Source organism: Lagopus muta, chromosome 3, assembly GCF_023343835.1.
Source record: "Lagopus muta isolate bLagMut1 chromosome 3, bLagMut1 primary, whole genome shotgun sequence".
Lineage (NCBI taxonomy): Eukaryota > Metazoa > Chordata > Aves > Galliformes > Phasianidae > Lagopus > Lagopus muta.
Genome location: NC_064435.1, coordinates 69,917,604 through 69,935,530, shown reverse-complemented (window position 1 = coordinate 69,935,530; position 17,927 = coordinate 69,917,604). Strand labels below are relative to the sequence as shown.

Below are 17,927 nucleotides of genomic sequence, written 5' to 3'. Positions count from 1 at the left end.
GGAGGCATACTAGAATATTTTAACAACAACAACAGCAACAGAAGTGTATAAGAACTTAATTTTTAAATGACTAAAATCAAGGTTGACATTTTCCAGTTTTAAACAGCAAACAGAGTCTCTGAGCCCTCCCAGTTTGAAAACACTTAGGTTTTTCCAAGAAGACATGCAGATCTGACATAATATGAAAATGAAACAGCTTTCAGGGTCAGTGAGGAGGAAATGAAATAAGATGCATTCTAAAAAAGAAGAACAAAAAAAGCTTGTCTATATCTGAGAAACTCGAGTTATGGATACTTTTCCTGAGACTACCACTGATCATCAGGGCCTGATCCTGAAGGCATTTCTGCATGTAAGTACCACAGCTTACATGAAGAGACCCACAGCTCTGTGGGATCAGTCATAGGCATGAAGGTGCCAGGGGCTGCAAACTATTTCTAGGATCAGAGCCTTAACTTCTGACTCAGTATTTACATTGCAAAATATGACTGTCCTCTGAGGGTGAGCATGTACCAGTTTCCTTTCCTCCATCATTTCCAGATAAATCAATGGAGATTCCTGTCAAAACAGTATTTATGTATGTACGTATATGTATGTATGTATTTATTTATTTATTTGCTCCAAAGGTGATTGCATTCACTCCCAAGAACCCAAATGATAGACACAATACTTAGCCTCAAAGATTTTTGCATGACATTCCCATTTCATAACTGTAGTGGAAATGCTAAGTCAGGGCTTGAACCAGCGATTGAGCCCCTGGTGGGAAGGCAGGGCCAACCCAGTGGAGCTCAGCTGCATGCAATGTGCCTGAGTGACTGAAAAGGGTGGAGCCAGGATCAACCCTTCCCCAGACATCATTTAAGGGTTGGCAGTGGAAGCAAGCATGTCTTGTTGGTGATCCTTGTGTGTTTGAGATCTTCTGAAGGTAAGCAGCTTCTTTCTGTGCTTGTGACTGTTGTATTTGAGCAAGTCCTCACTTGCTGCAGCCTGGGACCTTCCTCTACTCTGCTGTTATTGCTGTGCTTTCCATTGTGTTACAGTAATGTTGTCCTACTTGGTAAGGCACATAAGTAGATAATGAAAGAACTGTGGAAACCTGGTCTGGACACAACTTAGTTGAGTGTATTTTAACATGGTGGTGTTTTCCTTTGTTGCTTGTATGTTATTTTAATTATAATGTTAGACACAGTTCAGTAAAGTAACTTTCTCCTTTGATTCTTATGGCTTTCAGGCTAACCAAGTGGTACTTTTTCTGACATACAAAGTGTATTATAGAAGCAACAGGTAACGTCCTCTTGGTGTGGGTAGTTCTTGTCTGAGATCTTGAACTTGGCCCGAGACTGGGATTTTTCAGTATTAAGCTTAAGAAAAAAACTTTGTCTCAAACTATTCATTATTTGAGCATTAACCAGCTTGGGAGATTGCTGTTTTCTGTATGTTGAAGAAATAACTATTTACTTAGCTCTAGGCAGAGCTCTCTGTCAGAGATCAGTAACTCAGTCAAAAAATTATTTGTATGGTAAGGGGTGTATTTTCCCATGAAATATACAATTATAATATGCAAGCACTACATTGTAGATCATGTCCATTATCAGTTTTTTTTCCTTTCTCTTGGAAGGAAGCTTACACGTACTACTAAGACTTCATTTTTAAGGGAAATGTCTTCCTTCTGGGTCTAGCAACTGTCACTGGTTTTAAATTGCTGGGAGAAGCCAACCTGACAGAGCCTTCACTTCTTGTTTTGATCAGTGAGGAGAGGTGTTGTACCTACATGCTGCTCTACAGGTGACGTGGTTTGTGGAGGTCTGAACAGTGGTCTTAGTATTAAGAGGGATAGCCTCGGCAGGTCAAAAGAGCCTTCTATTATGGAAACACTTGTGGAGAAGTTACAGATCCAGGAAACAAGGGCATGTGTTGTTGTTGCTTTTGTTTGGTAGAAGTTGAAAGCCTTGGCAGCCATGTGAATTGAAGCTGTTTAGGAACTGGCAGGAGAGAAAATGATTCACCCTAGTTGCCCAGTTTGAAGCTGGAAAGGTTAACTGTACTTTACTTCTGACTGTGGCAACACTTTATCCTTCCTCATTCTCCTAAGTTTCATAAGAGATTAAAGACTTGAGCCTAGTGATTTTGGTTAGAATATAAATAAAAAAATCTGGAATGCTGACTTTATTTTCCATTATTAGAGCTTTACCTTTTGAACTGATCTCTTGAAGTCAGTCCTAAACTTGATTATATGAGCAACGTGAAGCAGTATAGCTTTGTTTCCTTTTCTAGGTTATGGTTTCTGTCCCTCTGGGAACAGGATCTGCTCTATCAAATCTTATTTGCCTTTTTTTAAATCATATCATCTTGATATCTATTTACAGCATAATAATAATCAGCAAAATTATTCATTTCATTTTATTAATTAAAAGGTAAAATAACTCAACGTTGCAGTGTAGTAGTTTTCAAATGCTTTGGCTATTTAAAACCAAAACGTTGAAAGGCATGATGTTTTAGCTGAATTTCAGAGGCAAAATGAAAATAAAACTAAGTGCTGTTCTTTTTAAAGCATTTGAGCACTATTAAATAATATATATTACATGTGAATGAAAATGTTCATAGTTTGTGTGCATATCTGGTATTTATTTAAGCAGATGGTTCATAATGATTCTGATATAGTTAATGACCTAATCCAGTTGGAATATCTGTGTGTATTAGCTACAGAGTCACAATAATGCCACAGACAGAGGTTTGCACCACAGAGCTTGCAAGGATTGATTCCACAACTGAAAAACAACTGTCACACCACCTGGACTAACCCACCAACCCTGTGGTATACTCCTCTGCTGCTTCATAGCAGGAAGACACTACCACATCCTGGTTCCTTTCCAAAATGAGAACCTTGTACAGAAGCAGCAGGGGAGGTCTGCAGTGAGTTTCTGAGCAGTGTCTGTTGGGAGCCATATGTAGAGTTGGGAAGCCTGACCCTGGGAAATATCTTTGCATGGCAATGTAGGCAGCCTAATTTTATCTTGCTTGTTCATACTCCATAATTTTAAAATCCTGGTTTTTGGCAAGATATCACATTCAGATCAGAGAAACTATCAGTTGTAGGTCTGAGCCTGAGCTTAAAGCTGTTCACAGGGTTTTGATGAAGCCCTACGAAATGATCAGTTATGAAGTTCAAGAAGTTCTGGACATTCTGGTATAATTGCAAGAAGAGAGAAGCCTGTCTCTTATTCTGTAGCTTGTTTTGCTTTTTTCTAGCACTTCGTAGAGGTCTCACATCACCTGCACAGAAATAGGCATTCCAAGAGGTTAGAAAAATCTACTTTGAAGATTAACTACTGTGTAATTACTATTTATAGAAAAAAAGCTGCCAAGAAACAATCAGTGCAGTTGTTAATTGAAAGGACCATGTGAGCTGGTTGTTAGCTTGCTGCATCTGTTGGTACAATCACATGACAGAACTGAGGTATGCTATGCTACTGAATCTTCTCGGAACACTTCCAACAGATGGAATGAGTACTTCAATAGCAGGAGCTGCTCAGCACACAAGCTCAGGAAGGACAGTTGTGTTCCTGTTATTGAGCTTGTTCCTTATTCTTGTCAGTAGGGAAGTAGGAGGCTGTAGGTTCAGGCAGGCTTTACTCAGATATGCTTACTGTTAGCCATGCTTACTGTTTCCTTTTATCTGCAGAGTATAGCAATGAACCTGACTGAGACTTATGATTTTTCCCTTAAACAAAGGGCCAATAAGGTGGACTAAAGGTGCATAAGCAATAATTGCAATGTATTTGCTTTGCTTTAAAAATGTGTTTTTTATATTCCTTATCACACAAATCTTGAAAAGAGAAACTCTTCATTCCAATTGCGTACCAATGCTAAATATAATCCTAGATAAAGTTTTACCAGTCATAGAATCACAGAATGGTTTGGGTTGGAAGGGACCTTTAAGATCATCTAGCTCCAATGCCCTGCTATAGCCAGGGGCACCTCCCTTTAGACCAGGTTGCTCAAAGCCCCATCCATTCCTTTATGTTCATCCTGTTCCCAGGTTTTATTCCACTCAATCCTGGGAACTGGAAAGTAACTTTGAAATGAATCACTGCAGAGACACTCACAAGACACTGAAAATTTTATCAGAGATGCTTGAAGCTCACAACCCTTTTACAATATCTGTGGATCAATTTATCAACAGTTTGTAATGATAGAAAGTATTCTTGAAAAGGCTATTGTGAGACTACATGCATGTGATTATCAACTTAAAATCACAAGGAAAGCTTCACAATTGCCTTATGACTTCTCTGTGAGCTGGGGTGATATAAAAAAAGACATAGTATCAGAAAGTATTACACAAGTGTACTTCTTTCTTTCTTTGCTTTAAAATACAAAATGAAGTACACAAATGTAGTAAGGATAGGAGGCAACAGAGAACAGAAAAGTTTAATATCTGTTTTGATTTGGAAATCCATTAACGTTTTCTAATCAGGAAATTGGACAATTAAAATATCAGCACATAATCAACCCATTATCCTTATGATACTGTATTTCATTTGCTTTGCATATAAATGGAATGTAATAAATCCAGTCTATGCTAAACTGACATCAATTGCTCAAACTTCAGCAGTTACACAAAGCTGTGTCTGAATTCAGTGCTGTAGCACTGAGGAGAAAAGTTGAGGATGATGGTTTCATGGGGCTTCATCAAGAACAAAACATCAATTGTATTAACACAAACACTTCTGAGAATGTCTGGATAAAAAGACAGCTGATTCACAGTGCTGTAGTGCTCCTGGTGGGCTTCAGATCAAGGATTTAAAAATTACAGCTGTTTGAATTAGTTGTGTATATGATTGTTGCTGAATCAGTAGAGAAAAACATCTCTGCAAGTTTGAATGAATATTCATATGGCACAAGTAAGCAGTGAACACTCATTGTGGCAAGCTGGCAGAAATTACATGCAAGAAATGTGTTGATATTGGTTTTGGAACAAATTCAAAATTCATAGCCCGTTGGTAAATAATTTGCTAGCAGAAAAAAAGCTACAATTGTCATAAAATTATTTGCAGAAAAATATTTGACTAATCTACTGATGGACGCAGCTATTTCATTTAGCTATAAGGACTCCAAGATTTTCATGTCTGGAATAAATTCCTATCTGAAATTCACAGGCTTTAGAAAATGTGCTGATAAATTGTCTTTGGCTCCCACCATTTACACTCTTATCAAGATAAGTAAGTCTAAGTCTGGTGTACAGACTCTTATTTATATCCTCAGATATCGTTAATGGAAATTAAAACATATTAATTTTTAATTCACATTTCAGTACTGAATCCAAATTGATGTTTCATCTTCTCACATCATCAGATGGTTATGGTGGAAGTTAAGCAGACAGCCATCCCTATCCTGGCCCGACTTTCACACCTTTTTTGGTTCAAAAGACACTTCAGTCCCTGCAGCACATTAACACCTGGTATGCCCCTGCCAGGGGCTCTAACTCATTCACCACTTGTTTGCCTTTCCCATCAACTGGCTCTTATTGCAAACATACCCACTTTTTTTCTTTGTTACCATGCCTATTCCAGCAGCAGCTTATTACCTACTTTATCAAAGTATTCTGCTTTAAATTGCTTATGTGGACAGCTGCATTGGCAGATGCCTGACTTGCCTGGAATGGATTACCTTTCTGAAACTGCACTTCCCATAGGAGGAAACTGAATACACTGTGAAATTTGTGCTTTCATTAATAACACTGAATTTCTTCTTTAAATTTATAACTAACATCTCAGAATAATAGAAGCACAGAATGATTGGGGTTGGAAGGGACCTCAAAGCCCACCTAGCCCTATTCTGTGCTGTGGGCAAGGCTGCCACCCACTGTGGTAGCCAGCCTGACCAGGGCTCTGTGCAAACCTGGTCTTGAGTGCCTCCAGGGATGGGGCACCACAGCTTCTCTCAAATACCACCAGGAAGAGCAGAGAAGAGTATTTCTTTTTTTCCTCTCTATTAAACCACAGACAAGTTTGAACTCACAAAAATTGGTAATGATGCAAATGGTGACAGTGTGCTTTATTGTGTAAACTGAGCGATTTCTGCTTTTCACCATCTGCCTGGACTTCCCATCTGAAATGCCACAGTGCTCCTTAAATAAGGGATTGTACTATATGCTTAACTAAAAAAAGAGTTCAGACACAATTTCTCAAGTATCTACAGCCATTGCATTGTCAAAATCTGTTTCTTTTATCAAGCCAATAATCTTGCAAATGAAAGCAATAGGCTGAAACATTAAACTCTATTATAATGACTTTACTCAGAAGATTTCCACATGCTCAGCAAAGCTTCAGCTAATTACCAGTCTTATAAAGTGAAGATCCTGTGAGGCTGCTTGGTGAAGGTCTCTTTAGAAAGGCAGCATGGAAGAAAGGAGGGAAGGAGTTGAAAACCAGCCATGCAGCCAATATTTTGAGCTTAATTAGTACAGGAAACTTCTTTTTTTTTTTTTTAAAAAAAAAAAGCAAAGAAACAAAAGCCAGCTAAAAAGATGGAGAACTAATTGGGCAAATATTTACAATACTAATCATAATTGAAATCTTACAGGTACTTGAAGAAACACTTGATTGTACGCTTACTGCCTTCCACATAATGTAGACCCTCCAGTAGATCTCCATTCTTTGCTGTCCCTTTCTGGGTTGCAGCCCCAGAACCTTTGTGCTTTCTCAATACGTGATTGTAAACAGTGCGGTTTGCATTTCAATGAATCAGGGTTTAAAAACCTGCTTGGGGAATTCACTGCAGGAAAAGGTCCAGGAAAATCCTCTTCACATTTGTACACCACCTGGAATTCTATCACATGCAGTTTGGAGCATAAGGTGGTAAATGCTGAAGGGCCTGTGTCCCCATTAGTCTTCAATTTACATGTCTATACCTGTCTTTGGGCAGCACTGCTTCCAAGGACACACTTGGAGATCTCCTTACTTTTTGGCACGTTCAGCTCACTCTCTGTATCCTTACCCTGTGCACTTGCTGAGTGGAAGCTGAGGGTTGTTTTCTTGAATTCGATCTTTCAAAGCCCTGCGTTCAGACCAGGAGCATCCCCAAAACCCAGTTACCTATTCCAACTGGCTCCTGACAGAGCATTTTCTTTTTTTGCTCAGGTGCAAATCCAAGTGTAGAAGATTAGAATAAAAGAATTGTCATCCCATTAAATTCAAGTCCTTCCACTTTTGGATAGCTTTGTGGCTGATGTCTAATCTGTGCAGCAGTCTCTTGGGAACTGCAAAGCCGCTGCTCTGGCATCAGTGGGCTGTGGCTTTAAATGTCATAACTACCTCTGTCACTAAGATCTTCTCAAGCAAAACCAGCCACCTTTGCTCACCTTTTTCTGGATTTTGGAGGTGGTGTTTTTCTTGTAGGCTGGATTCCTCTGAACATGGCATTCTCATCTTCACATGGGCTGAACCCTACAGCACAGGTGACAGCTGTATATCCTCTTGTGTTAGATGATGACATCTTAGATGATGACAGTTTCCAGGACCCTGGCACGAACTTCTGCTTTAACTGTTAGTTTTCACTGCCAACGCTGCAGGATATGTTCCTCCTGAAGTCAGGCACAAGTTACTTCATTTTCACCCTCTTAGGTACTCCCTGTATATACAGACAAACTTGTTCACAGCTGTAGAACAGGTTTGCAGTGAACTGACAACCAGTATATGTTCAGAACTAAAAGCTGAGAGCACCCTCTGTGCAATTTGCATGAGCAGCTGCTGCCTGCAGACCCAGAAACCTGGGCTGCCTGCCTTCACATCCTCCTTCCTCCCAGAGGCATTCACATTTTAGTTCTTCCTCTTTTCTATGCTATTTTCTGTTTATTTTTCTGCTTGTTCTCACTGTCTTTTTTTTTTTTAACTGTTTTGTTCCTAGTTGCACGCTATGTTCAGTGACCATTGGAGACATTTGATAGAGATAAGTGGCCCGAAGTGCCTCAGGTGCTCCTGAGTGCTATGTGGAGGAGTGACCCAGCACTCCAAGGGTCTGGCACTTTCTCCATGTCTGTTTTTTGTACAGGAATACTTCCCATCTGTTGGGTTTTTTTTTTTTTTTTTTTTTTTTTAGATTATCATTTTCTGTTTTCACCTTTTTTTTTTTTTTTTCTGGGAAGATAAATAATTTGCAGAAGATTACAGATAAAATGCTGCTACCCTTCCTATGAAACTGCATTTTTCCCACAAGAGCAGGTGCTGCTGCCTCTCTTCTTTACATTTTCAGTCATATCTCCCTTCTTGTCCAAGCAGATTCTGCCTCAGCACAGCAGCCTGAGGTGGCTGATGCCTGCAAATGAAGAAGGACATCTGCCGGGGAGCCTCAGATGCTGACCTGGGTAGGAGAGCAGTCTTATAACATAAAGCATTTCAAATTTAGCAAGTTCTGTGGCACAACAGAAGAGATTTTTCCAAAGCCACTCAGTTTTTCAAACTGCTCAGAGTTTGCAGAAGCAGTCCTAGTTTGTCACGGCTACAGGGAAAACAATTACTTGTCTCCCAGAAACGTCAGCAGCAATTAAAGTCTCTCTAAATCAGAGTTCCAACAAAACGTTTCTTACAGCTGTAACTTCACATGGAAGTAATATGGTAGGTGAGTTTTCAGCCATTTCCTTTTAATTTAGAGATTCAGCACTCGGAATAGCTCTTGGCAACATTACAGTGCAGTAACTTCTGAAGCCCTGTATCAGAGTCTCTCACAGTACAATATCCATGTTTAATAAGAGGGTCATGGAGAGGCAAAAAACCAGAACGTGTCTAGCTCTTCAAGGCTTTATTAGACTAGAAAATCAAAGCTTTAAAAAAAAAAAATCTTTCATGCTGTGGCTAGAAGAGCTGCCTTAGACCTTAATTTGTCTTATTAAAAACAAGAGCAGATGCAATCTAGAATTAGAGAGAAAATAGCATTAACTCTGAAACTTCCAGTAATTTGGCTGCTGAGAATGTGAGTTATCTATCGGGGTTTAAAGTTGTATAAAAAAAATTAGTGTTCATACAACGCCATGCATGTGTTAAGCAGAGGCTTCATTCATATTTTCTAATGATAAAATGTTTTCCAATTGATAGACTTAGGACTTTCCTTATGCTACTGGACATGTTTCAATAGCAACTCTGACAGTACAAGTCCTCAAGCTACTCTAATATAAAAGCAAAAAAAATAACTAATAAAATCCAGCAAAGTTGGCAGACCTGACCATTGGAGAGATGGAGAGATACATAGTCAAGAAAACTTGTTTACCAAAATTTGTGCACTGAGGAAGACTGAACACACCAATTTTTCCCAAACTTGTAATTGCCTCAGCTAAGAAACTGGGAGTAAATACATTTTCACTTATGGTAGTTCCTTTCCACCACCTGCCCTTTAAAGTTTTTGGTTCTGTAGAAAGTGACAGCAATACACTGTGAATAAATTCTCTTCTTCTACATAGGCAAGAGAATAACTGTGCCAGAAAACAAACAAACCAATGCAAGTCATACTGTGAAGAACAGATTATACGCAGAAAGAATCTCTTCCTGTCTCCAGGCATTAACTGACAAACACTTCTCCTGATGTTATCCTCCCTAGTGGGTAGGCTCATGTCTGGGCTGGATGACCTACTTATCACATTCATAATGATTTCCATTAATTTGGAATACATTAACAATTTCTATTTTTTATTACATTTGGTTGATTATGGAATAAACAAAGTGCCCACTTGTTTTCAATTTATACACTGTTTTTAATGAGATTTCCCTACTACCCTTCACTACATTATTTACTAAGAAGGTAGGAAATGTCTAGAGGTTTTAAAATTAGGGTCTGCTCCTTAGAGAGAGCATGACTTCCACTTTCTGTAGTAGGCAGCCTGCATATACCTCCCAATAGTTTTCCTAATGATGCCCAATGTTTTGTTGGCTTTTCTGGCTGCTGTTACACATCTAGTCAATGGTTTTAGAGAACTTACAGCAATGACTCCAAGGTCTCCTTCCTGAGCTGTAGCAGTGCTTTAGGATTTCTTATATCTTTATCAATGAATGTCAGTGGGTGCTGTTTTTTCCTCATGGAGGAATTCAGTGACATACCTTTGCTCCATCTGCATTGTAGATTGCATGTCAGATGCCGTTTTGTCAGACTGCCCCTCTGCTGTCATCTGTTGCATGGCAACAAAATGCAATGGAATCTTGGCTGGAAGGTTCAGCCCGTACAGCCATACCACCAACATCTACCTCTGATGTTGTGGACCAACATCATAAAATGGGAGGCTTTACTTTTTGAGCGATTCTTGAAGAATATATTTCATTTAACACAAAGAATGCCTTAAGTAGCTTTGTCATTTTAGATTTCACAGGGATTCGTGTTTTCTGAAGAAATTTCTGCATACCCAAACTATGTAGTTTTATATTCATTGGAAGTTATCAAATAATACTTTCGTAAGGCTTATTAGAGTTCCTCACAAGCTTTTCTGAAATGTGGAAGAACAGATATATCTCTCTTCTTTCTTTCCATTCATCTTTCAAACCAATCATGACCTTCAGCAGGGACAGCTGCAGTACAGGGATTTCTACCCCTTTCTTTATATGTAAAAAAGTTTCCATACATGCCAGCGCTTCTCAAAAACACCACACCACTTGGCTCAACACATCCCTATAAACACTCAGGTACTGGAACAATTGTGTGAAGGATATGTATATTTTTCAGTAAACAGTGCCCCAGAAAAGATTCTGTCTGGTCTAATTACAGAAAGAACGAATAGGAATATACAGAAGTGATTCAAACAAAGAATGTAAAGTGTGCCCATCATCACTTTATGATCTAAACAAGTAAAGCACATTTTTAAGGGTTGTGTAGCCCCAGTAGTTTTTGGAAGACAGAAGTAAAGAAAGAGTTAAAAAGCATAGAGAGTGTTGCAAGGGGACAGAGAGAGGGAAGAAGTCAATTGAGTATTAGAAATCGTGGTCTGCAGTAACTTTAATTATTGTTTTCCAAGGAAGTCTGAAAGTAATAAAGGGGCTGCATAAAGATAACCTGAAAACCATATCAAAGATGTCTGAATTTTTGCTGTTTTTTTAATCTCAATAAAAAAATATAATTTTTAATATATTTATATTGCAAATTATATGTTTCTGTACTATGTATTCACATAAATATGACAGCATTCATACACATATATTCATAATATGTTTTTAATAAAAAGTAAATATACATTCAAATTTTTCTTTGAGATCTCAGTCTTGCAACGAGTTGAAAGTAAGAAAGATTTTCTATCTACTGCAGGAGAAAAAGATTTGAGGAGGGCAGCTCATCTGTATACACAGGTGGAGATACAATTTTAGTCAGGGGAATAAGGTTCATGGTCCACACAAAATACAGTCCAGAAAATATTTGGCTTCACACCCTTGCTGACTCTCTGGTGCACATTTCCTGCCAGTACTCAAAAAAGCATCCAGAGTATCACATAACTTCTACTCCAAGTTGTCTCATCTAACTTAGTGAAGAATATCTTACCTCTACTATTCTTTCTACTCAATGTAGGAGTCTCCAAGTAGAGGCAATACTAAGAGCTTTTCTCTCTTTAGACAACAGTTGTCAAAAAAACAAAACAAACAAAAAAAACCCTCCCTTCTAAAATGAGTTGCCAGCTGGACTTTTCTTTTGGTCTGGGGCTGCTCTCTGACTAACAGTTGGCCTTCCTTCCAGACTTTGCCTGAGGCATCTTTAAGCATCTGTTGCATTAAGGGGGTCAAATCACACAAACTTCACTGAAGATTGGCCTTAAGCCCAATCCATTACAGGATCAAAAGTTGCTTTCATCAGTGTTTTAGATGCAGAAAGCATGCGTTTTAAAAGAATTTTTCTGGGAAAGAAGCAAAGCATGATCTGTATTTCTGAGCCAAGCAGACCTTATAGTGCCAGCCAACCACATGCACAAACCAGCACTCTCAGTTGCTACATGAATGTGTACAACTCCTACCCACTTCCAAGGCAGTCACTTGTCTAGACCTAAATTTGGTGCTGTGAAAAAAAAAAAAAACAACAAAAAACGAGTCAAATGGCTTGACAGTCCTCAACTGCTGTGTCTCAGTGTTCCTTTAAACATTTGTCACATCTTCATTCTCAACAAATAAGTCAAGGCACTATGGGGTTCGTCAACACAGTTGCTTTGTAGTAGCTTCTCCTGGCTCATGTACTCTACCGTCTCTCTGGATATTGATTGGCTTTGAGGGAATACTTCCAGTCTGTAAGACCTCTATAAGACTGCTGTTCCACATTTTCCCATCAACAGGAGCAACTGAATAACTTTGCTAGCATCCTCCTTGGAATCTTACCTGTGGGTGAAGGAATTTCAGAAGGCAGAGCAGAGTCCTAGCTGGGGCAGATGTCTCAAGGCGCAAAATACATCCTTTGCTCTCAGGTACTTCTCTGCTTTAGATTTAGACATATGGAGCAACAGATTGGTGGCCAGGGAAGCTGGTTGAGTTAGTCTGTAAGTTTCCTGTTATTAAGATTAATGATTCTTCCACAATGATGACTAACATATTTGCAATTGAAAGGGTACATTTTCAGGTCTACTTATCGGTAAAGGGTCACTCCAGACAGATTGTTATCAGGAAATGTTTCTACATATTTAAGCAAATGTTGTTACTGTTCAGCATGTTGCCAGGTGATGTTCAGCATTATTTTCTCTTCAGCGTGCTCTGTGTTTGCAGGCTTACTCTCTAGAAAGATGCCACATTTCTGTGCTCCTGAGAAAAACAGATAAAATGTAAATAATTGTTTTCAGCACTGCAAATCATACTTAGTGACTGTGCTGAAGGACAGTTATAAAGAGAGTCAAAGTTGAGAACAAGATTTAGAAATGTATATTCTGGGACAGAAAAATGTGGTTAATATGGCTCTCAAATGTGTCTTATTTTGCTTGTTATAGTTTGAGCTATGCCTACAGTCTTGTTCATGGTAAATTTTAGAACTATGCAGTAAATGTCCAGCTGTTAAGAGCATCAAACGTACAGTTAAACCCGATGAGTAACATAAAACTGTTTTCAAATAAGCACTGTTCTGTAAGAAAATATTCATGTTTTACCACTAATGCAGAGCAGAAAGGAACTGGCCACAGACAGCAATTAATTAAAAAAAAAACAAAAAACAAAAAACAAAACAAAACAAAAAAAAACAGTGCTATCTTCCAGGATTCTTTATATGCAATTTTTTTTCCCTCTGGAATACTGTCTTTTATACCTGATTATAGCATAATTATCTTGTATAGAAATCAACATTCAAAGCTGTAAGCATGTACTGTTCAATAGCTACCACGACCAAACAAACAACATGGCTCACGAGAAAGGGAAATTAGACATGATTTTAAAAATGGTCTAATGTCTTGCCTCATGTTTGAAGGGAACCAACTTTTTATACAGTCTCATAGCGATAGGACTAGGGGAAATGGCTTTAAATTAAGAGATGAGAGATTTAGGTTTGATGTTAGGAGAAAAATTTTCACACAGAGGGTGGTGAGACCCTGGCTCAGCTGTTCATAGAAGCTATGGTGCCCCATCCCTTGAGGTGCTCAAGGCCAGGTTGGATGGGGCCCTGGGCAGTTATGCTAGGAGCTATACATAAGTAGCACATACAAAGTATAGACTTGAAAGGAGTGAGTGAAAGAGTGAATAAACTGTATGTATGTATTTATGTAATTTGGTGTATGCTTGCTGCCATGTAAGATGGACAAAGATAGGCTGTGCACAAGTACTACAGCAGGCAGAATCACAGAATCACAGAATTGTAGGGGTTGGAAGGGACCTCCAGAGATCATTGAGTCCAACCCCCCTGCCAAAGCAAATGGCTTAGTGGGTTTGCAAGGCCAGCTTGCAGTAGTAATTTTCTTTCAACTCAAATCATGAGTACTGACTCTTTAGAGTTCAAGTATCTGGACTCTTAATGAAAAATTAAAAGCTGTCTTTCAGAATGGGAGATTGGAAAGCAGAGACAAATGTGGGGTCACAGTTTTATCCCAACATGCTGTTTGAAGTTGGTATGAAATGCATTTGTAGATGCATTTGGAAACAATCTAAGTCTTCAAAATAATGGTCAAAAGAATGAAATAAAAATATTCCTGAAGAGCACCCACAGGTAGAGCAATCTTTGCTATTGGGCTGATGCCGCTTTTGTGTGTGAAATATCCTTCCACATCCTTCGTGGATCTCTTGAGGAGTAGTAAGCAGGAGGACCTCCCTCTGAGCACCCCAGAAGCTCTTACTTCTCAAGATCTGATGTTCTGCATACAGCCTTCGAGCTGCTGGCAAAGAATAGTTTAAACTATATGACATGAACAAGTGCCTACAGCCAGAATTTCTCCATGGATCCATAAAGCAAAGAGAATGTGGTTGGTGGCAGAAAAAGGCATGTATGTTTTCCTTAACGGTTAGTGACTATCTGTACGAGCTGCTGTTGGAATAATGTATTTAAAATTTGAAACTACCTGATTAAGTTATGAATAGGCCCCAAGTGCCATACTATTTAGTTATCTTCATATATACTTCTTAAAAATGAAGAAGTGAAGCTTGGTAAGATTATGCTGCACTTTAAGTAGTTTGCCCTTTGGTAGACATTACAGAAAATAATACTCAGAGTCTACAGAGACTATGTATTACACAGTGCATGAGACAAAGAAAAGGAGAAAACAACGAGAAATGTAGAGTACTGATCTGAAAATTACAGGAATTAAATAAGTGAGTGGGGTATATGCTGAAAAAGAGTAAACACCTTCATAATAGTACAATCTCAGTGGCTTTTTGTAAGTCTTTGTGGCTCTAGCCTGTATATTTTCTGTGATGAGTAGGGAAAACAGTAAGCTTCATTCAAGAATACTAATAACATGGAAGGTAAATATGTTTTGCTGGTATCAGTGGCATCAGGCTGTGAGAATGGGGATGTCCTTTTCAAACTCCCTGGCATCAGAGCAGCAGGGCAGAGCTGTAGGGCCACAGTGACCTTTCACATTACTTTAAGTAGTTTCGAGAGAATCCCTGTGGAGTTTTTGACAGGTTTCAGGTTCGCATGCTCAAGAGCCAGGAGGGAAACATATTAAGAGTGCTTTCCTTTCCTGCTGTGGGTCCTGGAGAAGGCTTCGTGAAAAACAAGTAGCTAAACACAGACTCTTAGATTGTTCTCTGTGTGAAAATTCTGGCCTTGCTTTCAATCACAAAGCACTCATTCCTTTCTTGGAGACTTGTTGCAGGCACATCTTTCTACATCTCCATTCTCAATGCCATTGCAAGCTGTGGTGAATGAATTAGCTGTAACAGTTTTCTGAGATAATCTTCAGTTCTGCTTGACTGTGTTACGTGATGAAGTTCCTCAAAGTGCTTAAAGAAAAATTTCCCCCTTAGATATTTTTCCTTTTCCATTCAAAGAAATCGTTGCAGACAACCAGCAGGTAAAACCAACTGGCAGAAAATGTTAAGACAGTTTACAATGGACTGAAGGATTTACCCCATATATGTGGGGCAGCTATGTGCTCACCGTCTTGATAGCCTCACCTGGCTTCCAACAGGAATCCCAGTTTGAGTAACAGATTACTGTTGTCTACATACAAGACAGACTTGAATATCTACATGCAGTTAGTATCAAAAAGCACTCTCACTATGGCCTGTGAGCGAAAGAGTGAGGTGGAGCATCAAGTGGTCTACTGCAGTGAAGTGACTGCAGTATGAAAAGAACAAATGGGAATATCTGTAGGAATATACTCTGTAGGAGCATGCTGCAGTTCTGGAGAGAGGTGATTTGGCTGCTTTGGAGATCAGATGCAAATATGAAATTACTGAAGAACGGTGTCCTATGGCCTGTGCTGAGAGTACAGTAATTTGTAAATGAGGAATGTCCAAGAACTTTAATTAAAGTGCTTAATTAGGGGAATTTCAGGATAAAAAAACTTTAGTCATACATTGCCACTGGTGGCTCATTGGCAGGACTACTCATCTTGGTTTTCTTATGTTGAGGTCTGATTTTTAAGGACTATATGCAATTATACACAATGTGCATTACTAGAAAGGATGTAATTACTTTTGCACAGTCATGCTACTAAGTCAGCAAGAGTTAGAGTGCCCTAGCCTCTTTTTCCACTATGTCTGTGCATTTGACTATATGTGAAACTGTCTGGAAACTCAGTTTTCCATGATGTGGGAAATTGCACTGTTTTGTAAAAACAAAACAAAAAGATTGTCTTCTGCACTGGATTGAAAACAACAAAAAGTTTTCTGCTCAGAATAGAGGGGCAACAGTGAACCCCCCTGAACTGTGTGCACTGGTTAGTAGTGTCCATTTAGAAGTGATAAGATACCATCTGCTTTCTGGGATAGTAAGAGTGCTGGGATAGAAAGCTTCAGAAACAACATCTTCATGCATCAGTCTGACCACATGATGTCATCACATGTAACTGAACCGCATTTCTTCTACTGCACTGGGACTTTGACTTTCTCAGGACCTAGCAGAAGTACATTCTCCCCTTTTTACCTATTCATAACAAAATATTTTCTTTCAACTGAAAAGACAAAAGCAATCTTTTGCACTAGAATCATTGAAACATTCAAAGGTAGTATGAAAAAGATGAGGGAATATCCTGAAATTATCAAGGCAACTTTTCCTCTTTGCATTCAATCTGTGCTTATCACCATATTGAGGCTCTAACTGAAAATGTGGCTAGGAATTTTCATTGTAATCCAAAGGCAGTGATGGTTATTTCCTACACCACACTATGAGTTTTGCAGGAGGTTACCCTGCAAGAAAGATCTCTGAACTGTACAGGATTTTTATATCTGCATTTTCGTATTAATATTGTGGGTTGTTACACCCTGCCCTAAAAGGAACAGGATCAACTCCACGTGGTTCTATAAATCCAGTGTACTTACATACACTGAGGAAAAATTACGGGGGAAAGGGGGAAGGACAAGTTAAAAGAAGAAGGGAAAAGAAGGGAATAAGGACGAAAGAAAGTTTAGTAGCACAGTGGTGCTAGCTTGAGACTCAGTAGCTTCTCCTTTCTTTAGAAAGTGGAACTATCAGTAACACCCTGCTGTCAACAATAGTAAGAAGCCTAAAATGTAGAGCTAGAACACTGTAACAAAAAAGTGCTCCTACTGTTCACATTAGCAAGCAGAGCATGTAGCTGAACTCCTTTCCTTGCCAGAGACTCGGCAATAAATGAAATTTCAAGGGTCTGATGAGCAAAAATTCCAAGGTCACTCAGCTGAGTGGGATAAATGATAATATGCTTCTCTATAAATAGCAATTTAGTGTCCTGTTGTTACAACTATGGGTGAGTTATCAGTGATGTATTTTCAAGTATTCTCCATTAAGAATATTATCCCCTATGTTAAATTTCAGCCTCTAGTAAGATTTTTTTCTTTCTCTGTATGTACAGGTATAGAGGCTGAGATGTATCCCACCACACTGCAGCCATTTAGGAAGGAACTGCTTTAACCTAGTGTTGTAAGTTTCTCCTAAAAGAAAGATTTGTCTTAGCATTATCAGACAAATGTCTTCTTGAGGTGCCTATTTTCTTTCCCATGAAAGGAGCTCCCATGACCATCCTTAAAACAAGGTTCTCACTTTCAGGAAGATAAATAACAATTGCCATGAACGGTAATTATATTTAGAGATATCCACTGCTGGTATAGTCCCTGGTCATGATCTGTCACCTCACCCAATGGAGTTCATTAAAAAAAAAGAGGAGAATATTTAGGGTGACTGTTTGCATTATCAGAAGCATGGACCTTCCTCTTCTATTGATATCAAATTTTGCATCTCAGCAGCTACAATGAAATCAATGTGAAGTTTTTACAGTACAATCAAGAAGAAACTGATACATTTGATGATTGTTCTTTATTAGCCTGAAAATATTGAAGTGTGGCATATTCTCAATTGGGTTCTCA

At 38.8% G+C, this 17,927-nt stretch overlaps 1 long non-coding RNA gene across 1 annotated transcript in view; it reads left to right on the top strand.

The window, feature by feature from the left end:
• The first annotated feature begins 373 nt into the window (after nt 1-373).
• The window catches only part of LOC125690298 (uncharacterized), a 62,543-nt gene continuing 44,989 nt past the window's right edge, over nt 374-17,927 (top strand). The window contains exon 1 of the long non-coding RNA XR_007375593.1: nt 374-922. This is a non-coding gene — a long non-coding RNA (uncharacterized LOC125690298). The remainder of the gene's footprint in view (nt 923-17,927) is intronic.